Raw genomic sequence first — 21,993 nt, forward strand, 5'->3', positions numbered from 1 at the left:
TTAAAATGAAGTCACAAAAATTTTAACTTTCTTTGTTAAGTGTTGTATGAAAACACATATGGAGTTGAAATAGGTATAATCAGTAACTGAATTTTACTCTTCATTTAAAAGTGGGGAAAAATGGATATTTTATCTTTGTCAGGTTGTAGTGATACCTTAAATTTGCTGTCATGGCCCAGAATGATTTGCTTAATTGCTGAATGTGCTCACCAATTTCCTTTAGTAATAGCCATCTTGTTACAGAAACTGTGGCTTCTCTAACGTCTTTGTCCTTGTTATTTGTAGCAGTGAACAAAAATGACAGGTAACTTTACCTCTAGGCCCCCCTAAGCACAGGTTGGTCATTTTTATTAAAGCTATGACTTCAGAAAGAGTAAAGGTGTGTATCTCCCTGTTTATACCTGACATGAACAGGGAATGGAGAGATGAGGACTTGAGGGAGAGAAGTGTTTGCACCTCTCCATCAACCCTTTTCCCTCATTCAAGAGCTTAGCAATTTTTTTAAGATTTTATTTATTAATTTATGAGAGACACACAGAGAGAGGCAGAGAAATAAGCAGAGGGAGAAGCAGGCTTTCTGTGGGGAGTGCGATGCAGGACTTGATCCCAGGACCCTGGGATCACAACTTGAGCCAAAGACAGCCGCTCAACCACTGAGCAGCCCAGGTACACAAGAGCCTACCAATTTCTAGCTCACCTTTTAACAATAAGCCCACAGACTGACACCTTCAGGATATCTTCCTTTATTTAGCCTGGAAAATCTTGCATGATCAAATTCTGGGTTTATTCATAGTAAGATTAACACCATGAGACAAGTCTTTATATGAATGATCAATAAGCTCTGATTCTAGCCTGAATTGAACTCTGGTTTCTGGTTAGTTTATAAAATGTGCTTATACTCTCTACTTTTGTACCTTAACACCAAAACAGAGCAAAGCAAAAAACAATAAAAATAACAAAAAATAATAGATTATTTGGGGTTTAAAGAGTGTAAGTCAGGTGAGGCTTTCATATCCATTATCTTATTTTTTCCTTCAAATAACTATATGGTATATAAATAAATATGTGGTAGGCCTTATTAATAGCACCATAATCCATGGATGGGGAAAGCAGGGCTTACAAGGATTAATTTGCTCAAACAGGTAGTGTTGGCAAACATGGGATTTGAACGTGGGTCACCTGATTTCAAAGTCTGAGATCTTAATCCGAAAGCACAATGTTTCCCTAGTTAATAACTGAATCAGTTCAGACTTGAAGGAATTCTGGGATGCCAGGCCAGAGGGTTTTGACATCACAGGAATGGCTATTTGGAGAATTAAAGCCCGACACTTTCAGAACTGGACTTGTGTAGGGATCCCTGGGTGGCGCAGCGGTTTGGCGCCTGCCTTTGGCCCAGGGCGCAATCCTGGAGACCCGGGATCGAATCCCATGTCGGGCTCCCGGTGCATGGAGCCTGCTTCTCCCTCCGCCTGTGTCTCTGCCTCTCTCTCTCTCTCTCTCTCTCTCTCTCTCTGTGACTATCATGAATAAAAATCTTAAAAAAAAAACAAAAAAGAACTGGACTTGTGTAATTGACTTACAGTGTAGGATAGCTGTCAATGACTTCATGGTCTCATCCAACCCGTAGCTGGAGGGGTATCTTGATTTTGTGGCACTGTATTTCAAATAAAACTAGTCAAAGAAAGGAAGCATTGAGGTTAAGAATGGGTAACCGAGATGATCACTGCTCAAATGAAGAAATGGAGGACACAAGAATATCTGAATGAGGATTTGGAAGATGCATTTGGTTTGGAAAATACAGTTTTATGATGATTTTGAGAGAATTGTTTCATCAGAAGATAGAAAAGGGTACCGGTTTGCAACAAGAGTACATGGGATGTGAGAAAGTGACAGCAGTTAGCATAGTCTGTCTTTCAAAATGTTTAGCTAAATAATCTCGTGAAACTCTTCAATTCAGCAAAAAACATGTCTAGAGGGCTTGTACCCATGTCATTCAATTCATTCTGTACATAGAAGGTCACCTGGCATACTCCTTCTTGATTTACTTCCCTCCAATATATCTTTCTCTTTCACTTTGTCAGCTGTTTTGCGAACTATAGAGTCTCTTTTTATTTTATTATTTTGCCACCTAAATAAAATAAACTTGAGATTTCCTACTGGGTATGTCTTATAGCAGTGTAGCCACTTTAACATACTTAATTTACATTTGTAGAATGTGCTACTTTAAATAGAAATGTTTATAAAGAGACAGAGTTCACTGTGATTAAGCAAAACTCAGAGCGTTGTATCTCGTTCATAATTTAACATTCCAAGCAGGCTTCTCCCCACCCAGTACCCCTGATTTTGAAGTAATAAAACATAATCTGAGTTTTGGAATTGGCCTTTGACTGGAATAAAATTTTAAGCAAACATTTTGATGTACCAACTGTGTATATTTCATCCTCATATGCCCTCAAAATGAATAAACTTGGAAAAGTAGAGCTAATTCTTTCACAGTATTTGACGAGAATGCATTAAACAGAAGGTAATAAGTAATTCCAGTGGTGCCACAGAGACCCAGGGTTTCTAGAAACAACAATTCAAGGCACTGATTACAATTTGAGGTTGCTGTATAAATCCTTCTGGGGCATCAATTAATCCCTGAATTCTTTCTGTTCCACATTATTTAACAAAGGACCTGAAATTAATGGGATTAATTCTTTGACTCAAAAAGTTAATCTCTGGGTCAAACATGTATCTGGCTCTCTGTAAATCGTGATTCAAAGTTACGGAATTTTACTTTATATCCCACCCCCAACCAATCAGCAGTAGTCTCTCTTCTTGTATGTATTAATTCTTATAGAGGTATCACTGATGTTTACCCAAATTTTAATATTTGAGTAATTTAATATAAGTTAAGTTATAATTGACTAGTGAATATTATGGAAGTGCAAAGATAATTACATTAAACCTATACATAACATATTTAATAAAGCTGAACATATTAATACTCTGAGACTCAGTAATTCCACCTCAGAGATATGTTGAAAATATCCATTATGGTCCTATTCAATATAGTTCCAAACTGGAATCAACTCAAATGTGTCTCAAAAATGGAGTGGATAAATAAATGATGATATATTCCTACAATGGAATACCATACAGTAATGAAAAAAATAAGATATTATCACAGTCAATAATATAAATGAATCTGATAACTGTCAGGTTTTTTTTTTGATAACCATAATTTTGAGCAGAAGAAACCAGTTACAAATGCACATATGCTGATGAGTCAGTCTATCTATCTATCTATCTATCTATCTATCTATCTATCTATCATCTATCTATCTATCTATCATCTGCCTATTATCTATCTATCTATCATCTGTCTATCTGTTTTGGATTGAATATTTGCAGCCCCCCAAAATTCATGTTGAAATTCCTAGTGTGATGGTATTTGGAGGTAGGGCCTTTGGGAGGGGATTAGGTCATGAGGGCATAGAGCTCTCATGAATGGGATTAATGCCCTTATGAAAGAGACCCCAGAGAGCTTTCTTGCTCTTTTCCCCATGTGAGGACACAGCAAGAACTGATCATTAACCTTTTTGAATGTTTGACACGTATCTTCTAAAGTGGAATTGCCTTCCTTGAACTAGGAGGTGGGGTGTCACCAGACATTGAATTTGTTGGTGCCTTGATCTTGGACTTCCCACCCTCCAGAAGTGTAAGAAACACATGCCATTTAAGTCACTCAGTATGATATTTGTTATAGCAGTCCAAATGCACTAAGATAGTATCTATCACAGGCAAAGCTGGGCTGTAGGAATTAGTCTTATGATCTTTGCAGGAGAGGGGCTGTGAGAGGGCGTGACGGATATTCTACAGCATGGATGATGTTCTACTTCTTGATCTGCCTGTTGGCTGAAAGGTTGGGTCCACTTTGTAAAAACTTATCGAGTTGGTGATTGTTCTCTGACTGTATGCAAGTTATGTTTTAAGAAGGTACACTTTAATAAATGTTCTTGCTAGGAGCAACTTCCAAAGAGACATGTTATGTGCTGGTTTATTCTCTATTAGCTACCAAGTCAATAAAATGCATTCTTAATATTTCAACCTGTAGGCTTTCTGAATTGAGGATAAATTCAGATAGAAACTCCAACAAATTAACTCTGAGCAGATGACATTTAATTCAAACAAGATCAAATAGGAAATTGCCCTTTCTTAAAGATGCTATTACAGTGGTGTGCTACCTAATTATAGGTACTAAATCACTTGCTTTTATTCATTCTATTTTTAAGAAATGTAGTTGTGTGGGTGGCATTCATGAATCAAAACTTGTGATAACATGTGAAGAGACACTTAGGGATATTGTTAAAACACATTCTCCAGAGAAAGGCTAAGCTAATTTGAATTTGACCTTATCAGCAATCCAAATTCAGCAAGTGAGATATACTATAATGTTCATGAGAATTATATGTGGCAGTAGAAGAATTTAGTGTAATAGAAGCCAAGACGTTGTAAGAGAGGATTAGTGTGGTTGCAGCTATCATCCATGGTAAGCATGTGCTAGGTAAAAACCCAAGACTTAATTTCTAATTGTTGGCCAATACTCCTGGAGGATTAAGATTTACTATTAATTCTCAGGAAAAAAAATGTTTAAATAATACAAAAGAGAGAATATGAAATTCACTTTTTCTTGATTACTTTGTAAATAAACAAGCTTGACTATTCCTCCTGAGAACTAAGAGAAGTAGACAAGCTGAGTCCTACTCTGCCTCTGTTTCCATAAGGGGTAGCAGGGAGAATTGCTCCATGATTATGGAAAACTATTTTTCAGCAGAAATGATCAGAGTTGATCTGATTATTTTCATTGCTGATCCCTATTCTTTGATTTGATCTACCATTTATCTTATTCTGCTCAGGGTTGTATTTTGGCTACATATAGAGTTTCTCTGCCCACATATTGGTTCAAAAACATATATTTTGAATGTTTGCTGTGTACTAGGAGTGTTAAATCCTACCAAATATGGGTATGATCTGTTTTCAAGAAACAAACACTAAAGACAAGACATATATGCAATGAAGAATTGACACAGATCACATGAAAAGAATTTAAGAGCAATGGGGGCTCATGGCAAAGGGTTACTTTTGGCAGGTGTGACTATTGTAGGCTTTGTGGAATGGATATAGCAAATGATTTCAGCCTTGAATATCGGCTGAAATATCAACATGAGGAGGCAAAAGAATGGCATTCCAGGAAGAAGAGTTAGAGCAAAGGTTCAGAAAAGGAAAAATAATGGATATTGAGAGTAAATAGTGAATCATTTATCTTGATAGGAATGTATATTGGAGCATCATGAAGAACAACACTGCAAAGTGTTGGAGTCAGATCATGGAGGAATTAAGCATATGTATTTTGTTCATGAGGCAAGTGACCCAAATGTCATTATTTATTGGGCAGTGATATGTGATATATTAGAGCACACAAGGGGCTCCTGAAAGTCCCAAAGGAATAGTCTAGCTTGGTCTACTCATCCATGCAGGAGAAAAGTCAGGATAATACTGGTAGGAAAAAAAAAATTATAAAACTAATTTCCTGTTTAAAAATACTGCTTTTTTTTTTCTCTAAGGAAAGAATGATGTAACAGATTTTCCCATCAGTTAATCATTTTTTCCTTTAGCTCCAAATCCTATCGTTCTAAGCACATCGTGAGTTCAGATAGAGCAAATTTCAGAAGTAAATGAAAAATGGAATGCTTTTAATTTTCAAATAATGCCTGCCTTAATGGTAAAATGGCTGTGACAAGATTAGCCAGAATCATAGCACTCATTTTATGAAGAAAAATAAGTCAGTGACAGTCATTTTATTTATATAGCCATCTGCACATTCGTGTCTAAATCCTTCTGGTATTTGAAAATGCAGCTTCCAAATTCGGGATCTTATTGGGAGGCCTGAGTCATTTGGAAGCCAGCAGGAGTGACAGGCAATGACAATTTTTTTTTTTTTGTGGGCCCTTCATTCCAACCTTTTATACAGTTAGCCTTTTTATAAGCTGCTGTCTCTGTGAAATCAAGCAAATTCCAATAAACAGGCAAACTACTGCTTGGCTCTCTACCATGCAAAGGCTGGGCTGGTTTAAGATTAGATGTAGGGAAGGTGGTTTGGAATAAGATCAGAATAGGATGATGGACTCATTGAGTTTGTGAGGCAAAGGGCCCTTAGAGCATCCACACTGTGCAGAGATGCTCAAGAGTGCTCTGGGCAAGCCTATGGAATACAGGACTACAACCCTATGTACACAGACACACACACACACTTCACTCAAAGCAGTACCCTTTTATCTACTTTAAATATACTGATTTTTCCTCTAATGAATAGGAAAGGAAACTACAGGCCTTGTAGAGCAGCTTACAGAATCCAGTTTATGGATTCATTTCATGGATGATGTAACAGTTTGGAAAAAGGATAAATGACTTTTAAAAAAATAACTTTTCCCCCAGCCTTACCTTAAAGAATAAATGGTTAATAGTGTCATATAGTCTTTATAAGGTATTTAACATAGGGTAGGTCAACTTTAAATGTCAGTTCCTTCTCTTCTATTCTCTTTAAATTCTGTGTTCATATTATTTCACAACTTATTATTTACAAATAATTCTTCTTTGGTGCTTTTTTTTTACGTATTTAAAAATACTCCCAACTCTTCGTTTACTACAAACACGGATTTCATCATTGGGGTTCCTAGCTTGTATGACTCTGTTATCCTTCTCCATGCAAGTTAGTCTGTCCACTTGTAACCATGTTTAGAATCTAAGACTCCAGTTGCTCTAGAGAATCATAGGAGACAGTGCAAAACATAGGTATTAACCTAGATACTTATTTAATATCAATATTATATTTAAAATATTTTACAAATTTAAAATTGAGTGTCCTAAGGGACAGCCAAACAAGATTTTTGATATTAAGTCTATTCCAGGAAATCTGGGGTAAGGTTTTGATTTTTCATTTTAGTTAGAGTTTGTCTTTTAAAAACTTTGCTACATTTAAAATATTGAAGGTATGTGAAACAATGCTGTCATTAGATTAAAATGTAATATGCCTATATACCTATATTAAAATGTTAAACTGACCATTTGAAAAATTAACTAAGCAAAAGAAAATGTGAAAAATTAACAGTCAGTAAGAATATGCATATATTGCCAACTTAAATGGTGATAAAATAATTGTATAAATAAAAATTATGAAAACACCACTTATGCGTATATAAAGAAGATAAAATTATTTATAAAACAAATCATTGGGCAGCCCGGGTGGCTCAGTGGTTTAGCGCCACCTTCAGCCCAGGGCGTGATCCTGGAGACCCGGGATCCAGTCCCACATCAGGTTCCCTGCATGGAGCCTGCTCCTCCCTCTGCCTGTGTCTCTAGCTCTCTCTCTCTCTCTCTCTCTCTCTCTCTCTGTGTCTTTTATGAATAAATAAATAAAATAAATCACCTCTGCTACAAATGGAAATATCTTAGAAATGTCATTATACACAATACAGTTAAAGTACTAATTCCTGTTAAAAAAAACAAGGATGAACTTTTTAAAAGTAAGTTTACTCTGTGCTACTTTAAAGTTACTCTTTGAGTGAATAGGAAGAAATCTCACTATGAATAACAACATATTTATTCTTGTATAAAAGAGTCTGCTTGTTTGATATACTAAGATTTGTATGATACTTTTTCTAAGAACTACCCCCAAAATCAGAGGTGAAAAAAAAAAAAGTAAAACCAGAAAGAAATAGAACTACTCTTATCGTGTAGCCTAATGCCTAAAACCAAACACCTGAGTATAGAAATTTTCAGGATTCATTCTTTTCCTCTATTTGTATTCTCTTTAAAGGTTATATTCCTTGTGCCCACTCCTTTTTTTTTTTTTTTTTTTTTTTTTTGTATAGAAAAGGGCACACACCTTTGTCCATATCCGAACAGTAGTTCCTGGTAAGCCCTATGCCATCCATCTGATTTTAAAATAAATAACTCTTCCCCAATAGCAATCTTTTCTTGATTAAAAAAGATGTTTAGAAAAATAAAATAATATATTTGTTCACCTACATGAGCCTTGAGTGATATGGCTTAGTAGTTGTGTTACATCTTTAAATACATCTTTTGGCATCTGAGAAAATCACTTTCCTTCTGCTCACTTTAGAAATAATAAGAGCCTTTTGCAATTTAAACTCCAAGGAAACAATCATTCTGAGGACCTTGATGGACAAACCAACTTCTCAAGTCCCTGCCTTTCTAATCTAAATCTTTCTGTCAAGATCTGATAGATTCTGTCAACCTTGATGACTGTCTCAGAATATAATTCTGAAGCTGCTCTAAGCATTTTATTTGCAAAACCACAAATTTCAGAAGCTTTTGATTTTTTTTTTTTGAAAGTGGCTGAATTCTTCACTCTAAACTTGGGATGTTGCTATGTGGGGGAACACCATGTTGGAAATGCAAAGGTATATCTCTTCTAATCACTGCATTCACCACCATTGTTAAGAGAATTAACTTTATCTCTTAGTGGTTGGGATTTATCCTTTCAATTTCTAAATCTTTTTCTTTTGCCTCTGACTTAGAAGATCATTTATAACTGAAAGAATATTTTCTACCAAACAAATTTCAGTCCATCATCTTTCTCACTAGTGGATTGCAAATGTGAAGGTACATCAATAAAAATGTTACATTAATTTATTTCAGTCATTTATCTTGACTGAGTAGAAACTAAGGGAGTTCCAAACAAATTGAAAACACAAACAAAGTAAAAAAAAATAGCCTAAATAAGTGGATGTCAACACATTTAAACTATAATTATATAACAGATGTCTTATTTTGGCATGAATAACTAGATTCAAGAGATTTGGAAGTTTTCAATATGTTATTAACTCTTAAGAATGTGTGACAGGTGACATATGGTATAATGTCTTCTTGTGCCTTGGGCTTTGTGTACATCGACACAGAGTTGGAGAAGTAAGTATTCATGGGTTCTATCAGTGAGGAAATCATTGCAGAAGCCTGCAAGCCTGAATAATTCAGCATCTTCTCCCCAAAACTCCTCATCTTCACATTTTATTGTCAGAAAGGTTCTATTAACTGAATCTTTTTCTCTTCAAATATACACTTTGGTATTTAAAAAGTCTGTTCCTAAAAGACAAAAATTAGTGGTACAGTCTTAGAGTTCAAAATAAACTTGTCAATTAGCTAAACCCTTCTTTTAAAGGCAGGGAAACGGAGACTGAGGGAAGTCACACACATCTAGCTGGAGGTAAGGCTGGCTATGTAGGCCTGAGGTCTCCCTGGTTTCTGACCTCAGAACTGGGCTCACACACAATTTATTGCATTTTCTTAATAAGAATAACTTTTATTTTTATTTTTTTTTTAATTTTTATTTATTTATGATAGTCACAGAGAGAGAGAGAGAGGCAGAGACACAGGCAGAGGGAGAAACATGCTCCATGCACCGGGAGCCCGATGTGGGATTCGATCCTGGGTCTCCAGGATCGCGCCCTGGCCAAAGGCAGGCGCCAAACCGCTGTGCCACCCAGGGATCCCAAGAATAACTTTTAAAAATTATATATCCAGTTTAGATAAGATAAATGTTTGCTAAACACAGGATTTTTTTAAAAAATCAACTTAAATAGAACTAAGTTCTCAAGAATAATATTAATTAAAATTTATATACAACCTATAAAATGTTAATTTTTTAAAAAGATTTTATTTGTTTATTTATTTATTTATTTATTTATTTATTTATTTATTTATTTATTTATTTATTTGAAAGAAGAAGAACAGAGAGAGGAACAGAGGGAGAAGGACAAGCAGACTATGCTCTGAGCACTGAGCCTGATGCAGGGCTCCATCCCATGACCTGAGCCAAAATCAAGAGTTAGATGCTCAACCAACTAAGCTACCATTTTAGATTCCCCTGAAATGTTTATTTTCAATACCAAATTATCCTATGTATCTCACAAAAGTAAGTTTGGAATTTTAATATCAGTATTTGTCAGTAATTTTAACTTTCAGTATTCTTCATGAATCTATAAATATGCAAGTGAGCAGTTAATTTCAAAATATAATTCATTGTTGATTTGCCATGACATTCAACATTTACTGTCAAGTGGGCATAAGGTACAAGAAATTATCTTGTATCACACAAAATTGTCACCTAAACATTGTTAAAGCCTCATAAACACAGAGTACAAAAAATAGCCCCCCAGATTATTGAATTTGCTTTCAACCAAATGCTGGATAATTCGTCAGCTGTCTGGATATGCCTACAAGATATATGAATTAACTGTCTCCTTACTGAACAACTTGTTATCACTTCACTAATGTCTGTAATAAATCATGAAATCTATATTTTAAAAAAACTTTTGAATGACATTTGGTAGTATTCACATCATGAGCTTAAGCATTCTCCACCACATCCATGAATAAAGGTAAAATACATCACTAGACCAAACAGGATACATGGAAAAGAAAAAATAATTGCCTGAGAACATTTATGTAGGGAGAAGAATAAAAATGTAGCCAAGTAGCGGGGGGGGGGGGGGCGGAATCTGAACTGGATTTTTAGAAGTACATCCATCAAGCATATTTTCCATATTAAGCTGTACCTTATTCAAGGAAAGGTAAATGTGTGAATGAAATTGTACCTGGCAACAAAATTATTTTTGACATCTATACAAACTTATGAAAATAATTTTTATTTTTAGAATGGGATAAAGAAAGAAATAAAGAAGAAATAATTAAATCCTGGAAGAAATATTACTGTTGTGATGTCTGGGATTAATATCTACCCAGATCTTTTCTTAACAATGGGAGAATCAAGAATCCTTATTAGGAGTATGGAAAAGAAATTAAGAAGACTCATCATTGATATTTTAACACTGAATATATTAAAAGTGTACAGTTTAATCAGTTATGACATGTGTATACGCCCACAAAATCATCACTACAATCAAGACCGTCTCATATATATTCAATTATTTATATTATAATATGTATGTATATATCATCAAATGTTTCCCAGTGTACCTTTATAGTTCCTTCTACCCCTACAACACTTTTACCCCTTCCCTAGTTCAGAGAATTGTCAAAAAAGAACCCAAATGCCCATCAACGGGGAATGGATAAACAATTACAAGATAACCATACGATAGAATGCCATCCTATGATAAAAATGAACAAGTGTTAGACAGAACATGGATTAAACTCAAAACAGTTATGTTGAATGAAAAGTTGAAAAGAGTACATGCTGTATGATTCCATTTGTATAATATCTTAAGAAGTGAAAAGTCTTCTGTAGTGACAAAAAAAATGAAACAATACTTAAGTAGATTTTCTGGTAAAGTATATGAAGTATTTAAGAATTCAGCTTCAAATTTTTCAGTTCCTAGTCCACACAAAACAGAATGAAAAGCCCTGTGCCTAACTATAGCAAGTTTAAGAATTCTTTTAGAGCTCATACAGGGTATCACAAAAATCTGACAGGAAGAGGATAAAAAGCAGATGTAAAATATGTACAAGTTTTAATCACATCATCAGCTGTCCACTTGTTGTTGACTTCTTTTTGCATATTTGTCTTCTACCGAAGAACATATCTGCATCATGGCTCTTTCATTTCTTTTCCACTTTTTTTTCCCATTGGCTACCTGATTACAATCATATTTTGTATATAGCACAAGTTTTTTGCGTTGTATCTCCTGTTTCTAACTTCTGCAGTAAAATATAAAGGGAGAAATGTTTTCAAAAATTTAGTTATGAGGAAACAAGAATAATAGCTCTTAATTCAATATACTTGTCACTTGGTTATTCAATGGAATTCATAGTTAGCTCTTAAGAACATACTTAGGTTCTTGTTTTTTTTCTCCCTCTGTATTAGAAAAGACAGGTTTATGCATACGTTGGTGAAATTAAACTTAATTTAGCTAAATGGGGACACAGAGGTGAAAAACTTCCTACATTTTAATGTTGAATATTGAAGAAATGTGGCCTTATTTCTATCTGAATCAATTGTTCTTCAATTGATTAGCAAATGAAATGCTTAGATGTGGCTAAACATCCTGTAAAATAATGGCATCTTACTTGTATTTTCAACATACAGATCTGGTCATTAAAGACTGATGAATAGAATACTGACATTAGACTCTCCAGGTTTTCATGAAAATATTAACTAAATGGACAACAGAAGAATGGACATAATCAACAGATAATTACACCTTTAAAAATTCATGGTTGAATTCATGGTTCATAAGAGCAGCTTGATCAAATAATGAGTTAATTTAAGGCAGATAGGTTAACAGGGAATATTTTGTGGAAATGCTATCACACAGACATATACACACATAAGTTTTTGAAAGTTTTGCTAAAGAGACAAAATAGTTGGTGTGAATCTGGACAGCATGTTTAGTTAGAACCAATAAAAATTGCTCCTTGCCATTTTGTTATTAATAATAAAATGTACAATGTTCAAAACCATTTCTGATCACCTTCCAAGTTTGTGGTCACCTTGACTGAATGCTTTTCTCTCTACAATATTATACTATTTGTAAGAATACTTTTTTTACTTTTATTGAAACATTATAGAAAAAATTAGGTCACATGTAATTAGGGAGAAACACTCTAAGGTAGCACACATTTTATATTAAATAAAAAATAAGGTGACCTTGAGATTATTTGTCATGACATCTAAGGAATATTTTCACATAAATGTAGTAGAATTTAATACATGCCATTGCAGAGTGAATAAAAATTATTTATTGTTTATATGACATGTAGACTTCTATATGTTATAAATTGATTAAGTTTCAAATTACATTTTTTATAGAGTAATAGAATGTAACAGAAAACATCTAAAGCTTTTATTCAGTAACAACAACAAAAAAAGTACATAAAAAGTTAGTCCATCTGTACTTGTGCCAAAGGCAGAAATCCAAAAGACACAGTAGCAAAAGGCCAGGTCAGGAAGCCAGCTCAGCTCACCATCTGTAGCAGAAAACAGAGCCTATTTACAGAAAGGAAAATGTATGTTTAATGCAAAGAACATCATTTCTAACAAGTAACTTATCTGGAATATGGCGCCACGGGGAGTTTGGAAATAAAAGAGTCAGCAATAAAGGGTACTAGTGTCCTCATAGGAGCATGATTAAGTGTCTGACTGAAGCTTCTACTTGTTTTTGCATTGAATTCTTTCCCTTTAGTATGCAATGCAAAGACAGGTCCCATAGGAAGAAAAACTTGCCATCTACCCAGTACATCACTCAGTCGGGTACAGATAACTACATCTCCTCCCTGTGGGAAGAAATTCTTTTTATTGGACTTTGCGGGCTCATTCTTTATTTACTTATATTGTATGGGTGGCAGTTATGGGAGGCATGGCTCCCCTTCCCTGTTAGAGCCAGCATTGTTTTGGTGTAGTCCTGAAGGATTCTCCCCGAGTCTCCTTTTCCAGCCCAGACACATCTACTCTAACCAGCCCATTGTTTGTCCTTAACTGTCACAGTACATCACATTCAAATCCAATGCCATGTTCTTCTATTTGCTGTTAAACTCTGTAAAAACAAAGTGAAAAAACAAACTCCCTGTCCTAGGAAATATACCCAAAGTAACCAAACAAATAGCAATGGGACTGGTACTATGCCAAGTATTTCATTTGGTTTGTTTCCATAATGAGTACAGTGGACCTCTGGGTTTGGTACTAGTATCTCACGCTCCTGTTTTATAGTTGAAGGCACACGTTGGTTTGAATTGCTGAATGCCCTACGCACATGGAGAACAGAGCTTTGGTTTGTACTCAGGCTGCCTGATGCAGAACTGTTCTCCTAACCATAAGGACATATTACCTCCTCTATTTTTAATAACTAGTTTCAAAATTTAGGACTTCCTAGACACCATTCCTGCTTCATCCTTCCACTTTGCCCACTCTCTCAGCATTGAAGAATATATTTATTTTATATATTCACATACATCTATCTCAGCCTCTATCTATCTATAGTTATGTGACTGCTGGGTAGTGCCTGGGGCTGTGTTAGGTGCTTTTTATGGTCAAACTTAATTATTATAATGATACTGTGAGAATGACATTTTTATCCTTGTATTACAGAAGTTAAGTGATGCAATGAAGGGACATGGCATTTACAAAAGATTGAGTTAGGATTCAGACTCCTAACCTCTTTACCTCCTAAAAGCTTTTACTCTTTATTATGTGAAATGCTCCCTTGTTTCCCTCATGTTTTACCTCCAGTAGCTAACTGTATATTCTTTTAGTCTAGGGATAAGACCTTTTGTGTCTTAGACAGTCCCTAAAGCACCTAACTCACCAATAGCAACACAGTAAGAACTTAATATTTATTTCCAATCTTTGAATCCTTGTCCTGGTCTTTAAATCACTACTTGAGACAAATTTACTATAAAATGTGTAGACTCCTAAAAAATGTCCCATGACAAAAGGTTTCCCATTGAGGAATACTGATTTGAACTTGGTCAGTCTGAGAATGTCAAGGTCAAGATGATTCATATGCAGTGTAAATATTGTTGACCTTTCTATACTTTCAAGTCTCTACAAATAAATTTCAAATCATGGACAATCCTAGTAGAACTATATTCCCCTATTCCCCCACAAATAGCCTTTGGCTAAGAAAAATTACCTAGGACTAAGAAAAATATTTATGACTTATCCCTTTTCTCCCCCTCCAGTATATTATTTTACAATTTTGATTCTTTCCTTCTCATTAGTCTTCTATCCCAATCCTCTATAAGAGAATATGGGTTCTTCTATTTATCCCATGTGCCTCTTTTCTCTTTCTTCTTCCATATCTTTGTCCATATCATCTAGGTTTTAATTCTTTTTTTTTTTTTTTGTCTCTTGGCATTCTTCCCTAAATGGAAATCCAAAATAAAGCCATTGTAATATTTGAGCATGAGGTAGATGACGAAGGATGCTCTTGTCTGAGACTTTGCTGCTGTTCCTAGGAAATATCTAATGCACTTATTTTGAAGTTTAAGGACATCATCATTTCTTATCAGGGAAGGTTTTCTTTCTCTTTATATTATAGAAGAGACATGTTTCTACTAAAAGGTGTATAAATGCCCCCTGCTATCACTGCAGTGAATACAAAATAGAGATTTGCTGATAAATGCAGCCATGAGTTACGACACAGATTCCAACCAGGGTATTTTAGCAGAAAACAGCCAGTCAGGCTTTTCTGTGACATAATGAATGTAGGGAAAACATCCCAAAGGGATCAGTTTTTCAAATCAGTTAATTTTGTTTTGCACATTCAAAGTGAACTCAGACTTTGTGTGAAGACTCTGAAACAAGAAGCAGAAAGTCCATGAGAGATGTTCTGGGGAAATAATCACAAGGAGTGTACAGAGGACCAACATAGACAGGAACATCATTCTTCTCTTAGCTGCCAATCAGAAATACCAGCTGGAATAGAAGAGGAAATGGGGAATAAGAATCATATCCTCCCTAAAGTTTGGGTGGCTTCTTGTTTATTAGTACATAGAGTAAAATCCACATTATTCAGATCATAACATGTAGGTTCATTCATTCTCAGCAATACTTTACATACCTTCTTAAGCTCTGGTATTAAAGAGCCCAGCAAAGATTATTCATTTTTTATATTTAAAGGTTAAGTCCAAGACTACTACTAATTTAGACTCATTATAAAATTGTATCATAATAGGCTTATTCTGCTTATGTATGTAGGCACATTACAAACAGCATGGCCAGCTCCCTTCTCTAAATATACATAGAACTAAATACACCCCAGTAAATGATTATATATCCCTTTGTGTTGTGGCTTGCAATATGTGAATTAATTCTGTGCCCTCAGGTGGTTGGAGAGTCTTTGAAAACAGGAATTGTGTGTTACATTATCTCGTACAGTGGAATAGCACAGAAACTAATTCAAACCTTCATATAACACTAAATCCTTACCCTACACCAAACTCCATCAAAGGCAGCATAGAAAAGTTAAAAAAAATTCTGAAGTATGAATTCTTTTGCTTTTTAAATTTGTTTTCCTTTTCATCTCAGATATCCCTCCAATAGCAGAGAAGAAGGTAGCTTTCTCCTTCCCAGAGTTAGTCTTTAGTACTGGCTGAATTCAGTCTTCAATCCCCAGTAACTCTCTGCACCTAACAGTCTATGGACTAATAAAGCACTAAATGCTTTTTTTTTTTTTTTTAAGTTTAGGGGAATAAAGGGAAAAGGGGTTCCTCTATTTGAGGGTGATTCTCCTCCTGTAGAAGATGGTTTAAAACTGAACATTTTCTGTTCCTGGCATTTGGAGAGCAAAAACATAATTTTCTAAATATGTTGTTAAATAGATTTTGATTGTGTGGTTTAAGAAAAGAAAGAGAATATCTGTATCTATATCTACATCTCTATCAGTTTAAAGATTGAATATTAATTTATACCTCTCTAGTTTTCAGACACAAAAATCTAGCCCTGTAATTCTACCTCATTTTCCAAATGAAGAGATAATATTAATTTCTCTACCATTGGTTTCAAAGATAGAAGTCAAGAACTTCAGTTCTTATCCTGGATCTGCTACTTATCTTACACCAGCCTGAGCAAAGCATAAAACTTCCGGACTAAATCTCTTTGTCTGGGGAAGAATTTCTGAAGTCCTTTCCAATTATATGCTTCTGTAATGGTTCTAATTTTTCTATCACACTTCACTTACAGTGCACCCACAACTTCTGCTTTATTGTAGCTTGCTCTGTCCTTAGACTGGTTCTATCCAAAGTGCATACATCTATGTATGTGCATGCACATGGTAGATTGGAGCACAGCTATATGGTTTATTAAATTGGCACCGATGTTAACAGTAAGCATGGATCCTCCAAGTGCTCAAACAGCTGTGAAAATTTATAACGACTATAGTCTATTCGCCACAAGCAGGGTAGGATGTACATTGGTACTATCATTATGACACAAGTTGACTTGGCCACGGTTTCCAACTAATCAGGCTTTTTTTACTTCAACTGACAAGTGTTTTCAGTTTGTTTTCAAAAAAGCAAGTGTGGAATGCCTGGGTGGCTCAACAGTTGAGCGTCTGCCTTTGGCTCAGGTCGTGATCCCTGGAGTCCTGGGATTGAGTCCCACATTGGGCTCCCTGTGAGGAGCCTACTTCTCCCTCTGCCTATGGCTCTGCCTCTTTCTCTGTGTCTCTCATGAATAAATAAATAAATAAATAAATCTTAAAAACAAAACAAGTATGGTATACAGACTTTCCTTTAAGGGATTTCTGAGGTCACTAAACCACATTTTGCGAAGTTCTATGAGAATAATAATAAATGGACAAAATATAAGTGACAAATACATTTCTTCCAAATTATATGACAATGGTGCCAAGCTTTTGTACATCATTTCATGATCTTGAAATGAATATAATCTAGTTTACAGCATTTCCTCAAGCCCATGTGAATGCCATTTTCCCAAACTAGCATTTTAATAGATTTTCCTTACTTTGACACATTTTCCCAGGTTGCAGTTAATATTTCAAGATTTGAGTCACAGAGCTTCTGTCTAGCATACTTCTTTCACAATTGCTAGTTTTCTCTAAGTTTAAAAGTAAATTACCTATTAGAATTGCAATAGATAGAAGCCTGGAGCAGCCAGTTTGAAATAATGAAGTGTCTTCGTGAGCACATTCACTTTTTAAACATCTCTGGGTTATAGAACAAGTAAACCAAATGTAGTAGACTTTTTATCAGACATGATAGCAGACATTCAGGAAAAAAAGAGACTATGCCCTTGGAGTTTTGCATTTATCTGGCTTGCATGTCTTTAAAAGCAAAGAAAGCTATTGGCATTATACTATTTTGGTACATCACTTCAGGAGTTTGCGGTCCTGTTTTAGCACATGTAGAATGTAAACGCAATCTTTTAGAACCCTTCAAGTTAGCCCCAGAACAACCCAAGAACACCTGGAAATGAGAATGTGCTTGACAATCTCTTGAATCTATATAAGGGAACATACTTGTAGTCAGTTCCCAAGCAGAGGTGAAATCATGTATAGATCAGCATCTCCCCTTGATAACTGTGAGAAATAGTGAGTTTAAAAAAATGGTTTGTAATGAGCCAGTGTCACTTGCAACTTTCTAAAAAACTTAGTTACCTGACATTTTTCATCGATTTCTCTTATATTAGAAAATGAAATGTCAGACACTATTAATTGCATTTTTACAATAAGTAGTTACAGCAGGAGTAATGGCTAAATGAAGGTACTTTCTGTCTAATGCACAATGGATGTATTCATTTAAATGTATTCAATTTAGATGAATGCAATATGTCTATATTCATTACAGTTATACATATCTGTGGGCTGAATTGATGGGGTGGTAATTACTACCTTTATAAATGGGACAGTATTGTCAGTCTGGAGGAAGAAGATTCCTTTTCTTATCATACTTTACACACCCACACAATAGATACATTCTAGAATCTTTCTTTCAAATGTAGACATTTTGCCCTTGAATTTCCAGTGGATCTAATGATTGTAATGTGGTCTGTCAGTAGTAGGTCCTGCTTTTCTTGAAGGTTGGCACGGGCCGCTCTTTGTCTCACGGAAAATGACAGAGGGGAACTGAGAGTCTCTTGAGAGTCTCTTAAGAGTCTCTCCATACAAAGAAGCTCACATTTGTCATTTGGTGTGCTTTGAGCTCAGCTATATGCTTAACATAGCATGGATTTGATTACTCTTACACCACATGCTGTTTTTCTTTGGGTTCAGTACAAGTAGGACTATTAAATTGTGATTTAGGGGCAGCCCCAGTGGCACAGCGATTTAGTGCCGCCTGCAGCCCGGGGTGTGATCCTGGAGACCTGGGATCAAGTCCCAGGGCTCCCTGAATGGAGCCTGCTTCTCCCTCTGCCTGTGTCTCTGCCTCTCTCTCTCTCTCTCGGTCTGTGTCTCTATGAATAAATAAATAAAATCTTTTAAAAAATTGTGATTTAGTTGTATCTTATTTTTTCAAAATAACAGACTTTTTTTGAGAGCAGATTTAAGTTTACAGAAAAACTGGGGAGGAGGCACAGAGAATTCTCATAGAATCTCAACTCTTACATCTAATCTCCTCTATTATTTTCATTTTGAATTTGTGTGGTGGGTTAGTGTGTTACAACTCCTGAACTGATATTGATACATTGTTATTAGCCAAAGTTCTTAGTTTATATTAGTGTTCATTCTTGAGTTGTACAGTTACATGGGTTTTGACACCACCATACATATTTCAGGCATTCCAATTCTCTCCCCTTTAGCACTATAAATAACCAGGCAAAAAGAGAGAGGGAAATTAAGCATATTTATTCCTTCACTCACTGTATTTATTCATTCATGTATTCACTAATGGGTGTTAGCAGGCCAAGGACTGCTATTTAATGGATTCAATCACTTCCCTGACCCTGGGTTAATTTACATATCTTTTTCATGTACCTTCTTTTTCTCCCCAACCTGAGTATACTGATGAGGGCTGAAATGTTCTCTATTAGATATTGGTGGTCCTTGAACCATGATGAATACGTGTATTTTACTGTTTCATCGGTTGTTAAAAACCTCTGCAAACCAATTCATGACCTTTAAAACATGTGCGTTGTACCATCTGTGTTTGATTGATAAGCAATCTAGGAATTATACCCACCCCTTTTCGCCTCCATGACAGACAAATGCAGGTAAGCAATGAAGCAATAGCTACTGTTATGATTATCGTATAGTGCATCTGGGACTGCCTTATTCTCTTTCTAAATTGTTTTTCTTGTGGAGGAACCGTGTATTAATTTATACTGAGGAAGATGTAGTTGCTGGTGTAGAATGCTGATGAACAGTGGTTCTAATGGAAATGCATGTGTTTTTCCAAAATAGTCTCTGTTCAAATGCAGCCAATTAGGAAGCTTTTCCAAAATAAGCAGTTATACAAGCAAACTTTAAGTATTTAATTGTTACTTCATGAGCAGAAACACAATCATCATTCTGCCATCTTGCCAGTAAGTCAGAAAAATGTCATTTCTTTCCAAATTAGAAATGATGTCGAACCGTCTCCAAAACATGCCACCCAGAGGCAAGTTCATATGTTTAATGTGGTTGTATTTATCCTCTAATCTGGGTACCTTAAATGAATTATTAATGAGGAAAAAAGCTCTCTTCCAAGTCTAGGAAGTGACTAACATCACACCTCCCTGGACATTGATGAGAAGGTATAACTTTTTGGTCGTGTTCTATTTCAAGTCTGGGAAACCAATACTTTATTCTTAATGAATTGTAATGAGAATAGTTGATTATGGCAAAATGGGAAGCATACTGAAAGTCAAGAAACTTTAGTTCTGGTTGTGAATCTATGTGCAGAGCACCCTTCCTTACTTTAGGATAGTTCTTCAATAAACTCCTTAGTCCTCAGAATCTACATTAAAAAAATATTGTTCTAAAAGTTCCATGTGTTTGGAGTCAGACTCATCTTCTTATTCCACCATTTCAACAATTGAATTCATGATATGATTTACATTACCAGGGCAGGCCACTCTATCCATTACGTAGTGATAATAGCATTCTCTGCTTCTGAATTCATTCATTTCACTCATTTAACAAGTGCTTATTGAGTTTTTATAAGTAACAAGTACTATGGTAGATGCTATATAATGCAAAGACCATTCATTTTATAAAAGAAGCCAGACACGTCTTTAGGAAAATCAATATTAGTAGTATTAATGTTAGCTGAGCACACATGATCTCTTGACAATGTGTGGTATTCCAAAAAAAAGTCGAAAAGTGAATCAATTATCATGAGATAAAAACAACTGAAAATCCTAATAACATCAACCAAATTTGCATTTAAGAGCAGAGATCGACTGTGCTTTCATATGAGTTGGTGGAGTGAGGATGAAAAGGGCTCCTCTCACTTGCTCAAATTTCCATCAGAAAATGAAGGTTGCTTTGTAGACTCAGGAGAATGGCACTGTTTTTTAAATAATTTTCTAAAGTCACATGCATATGATGATGCATACATGCAAACGTATATATGAACACAGAATCTCTAGACATCAAGTTCCTACTTTTACCATGCACTATACTAAGTGCATGGTAAAATAAACTCATTTTATACTCCCAGCAATCCTGCAAGCCACTCATTATTCCCCCAAATTTATACTGGAATAAGTGAAACTGGTAGAAGAGACAGGCTGAGATTCAAACTAGTCAGTCTCCAAAGAATAATTTTTTACCCATCACAAAAATAAATAAGTGAATAAAGACCTCTAAAATGAGTTTTCTATTACCGAGTCTGTTGCAAAGATTCAGAAAGACAGTCGGTTTTCTGAATCCACGACAGCCATTTGATCAGAGGAAGAGGGGAGGAAATACACTCTCTTTGAAGCAGGATTTTATTTGGGGCCAATATAATAGAACAGGTTAGGGAATATTAGAATTCTTAAAGCAATCTCTTACACATAACAGTGAAAGGTCAAATGTGAGCTTTCATACAAAGAATATGAATTCAATCCTCAAAGCTCTGAGCTGGTATTACCATCAAGGAGATATGAAGAACAGCAATTGATTTTTTTTCTCTTCCTTTTTAATAATCAGGGCACATATTCACAACCAGTGGAAACAAGACTACCACCTTGTATTTTCCTAGGGCCTATCTCTCCGCTTCAGGAGCTTAATAGATTTTTAAAATTATAATTACTCCTCTTACTCCCTCTGGGAGCTAGGGCCTCTGTATCATCCCAAATCCACAAAAAAGTTAGCCGAGGCAGCTTGAAATTTTGTGGCATCTGGATAAGGGCTAAGTAATTGGGGCCGCCTTTAGCATGGTGATTAATAGCTCTGAAGTCAGGCAGATCTGATTCTTAACCCAGTTTCTGCCTTTCAATGTTGAGCAAGTTTTTAAACATGTTTGTGCCTTCCACATCTTTGTATAGAATAATAATAGATAATACTTCATAAGATTATTGTGAAGATTAAGGGAGTTAACAAGTGT

At 35.3% G+C, this 21,993-nt stretch overlaps 1 protein-coding gene across 1 annotated transcript in view; it reads left to right on the forward strand.

The window, feature by feature from the left end:
* Positions 1 to 21,993, forward strand: part of ZNF804B (zinc finger protein 804B) — a 502,283-nt gene that overhangs the window by 373,408 nt on the left and 106,882 nt on the right. The gene's annotated exons all lie outside the window — the stretch shown is intronic.

The sequence above is a fragment of the Canis lupus genome, chromosome 14 (genome assembly GCF_003254725.2).
Source record: "Canis lupus dingo isolate Sandy chromosome 14, ASM325472v2, whole genome shotgun sequence".
NCBI lineage: Eukaryota > Metazoa > Chordata > Mammalia > Carnivora > Canidae > Canis > Canis lupus.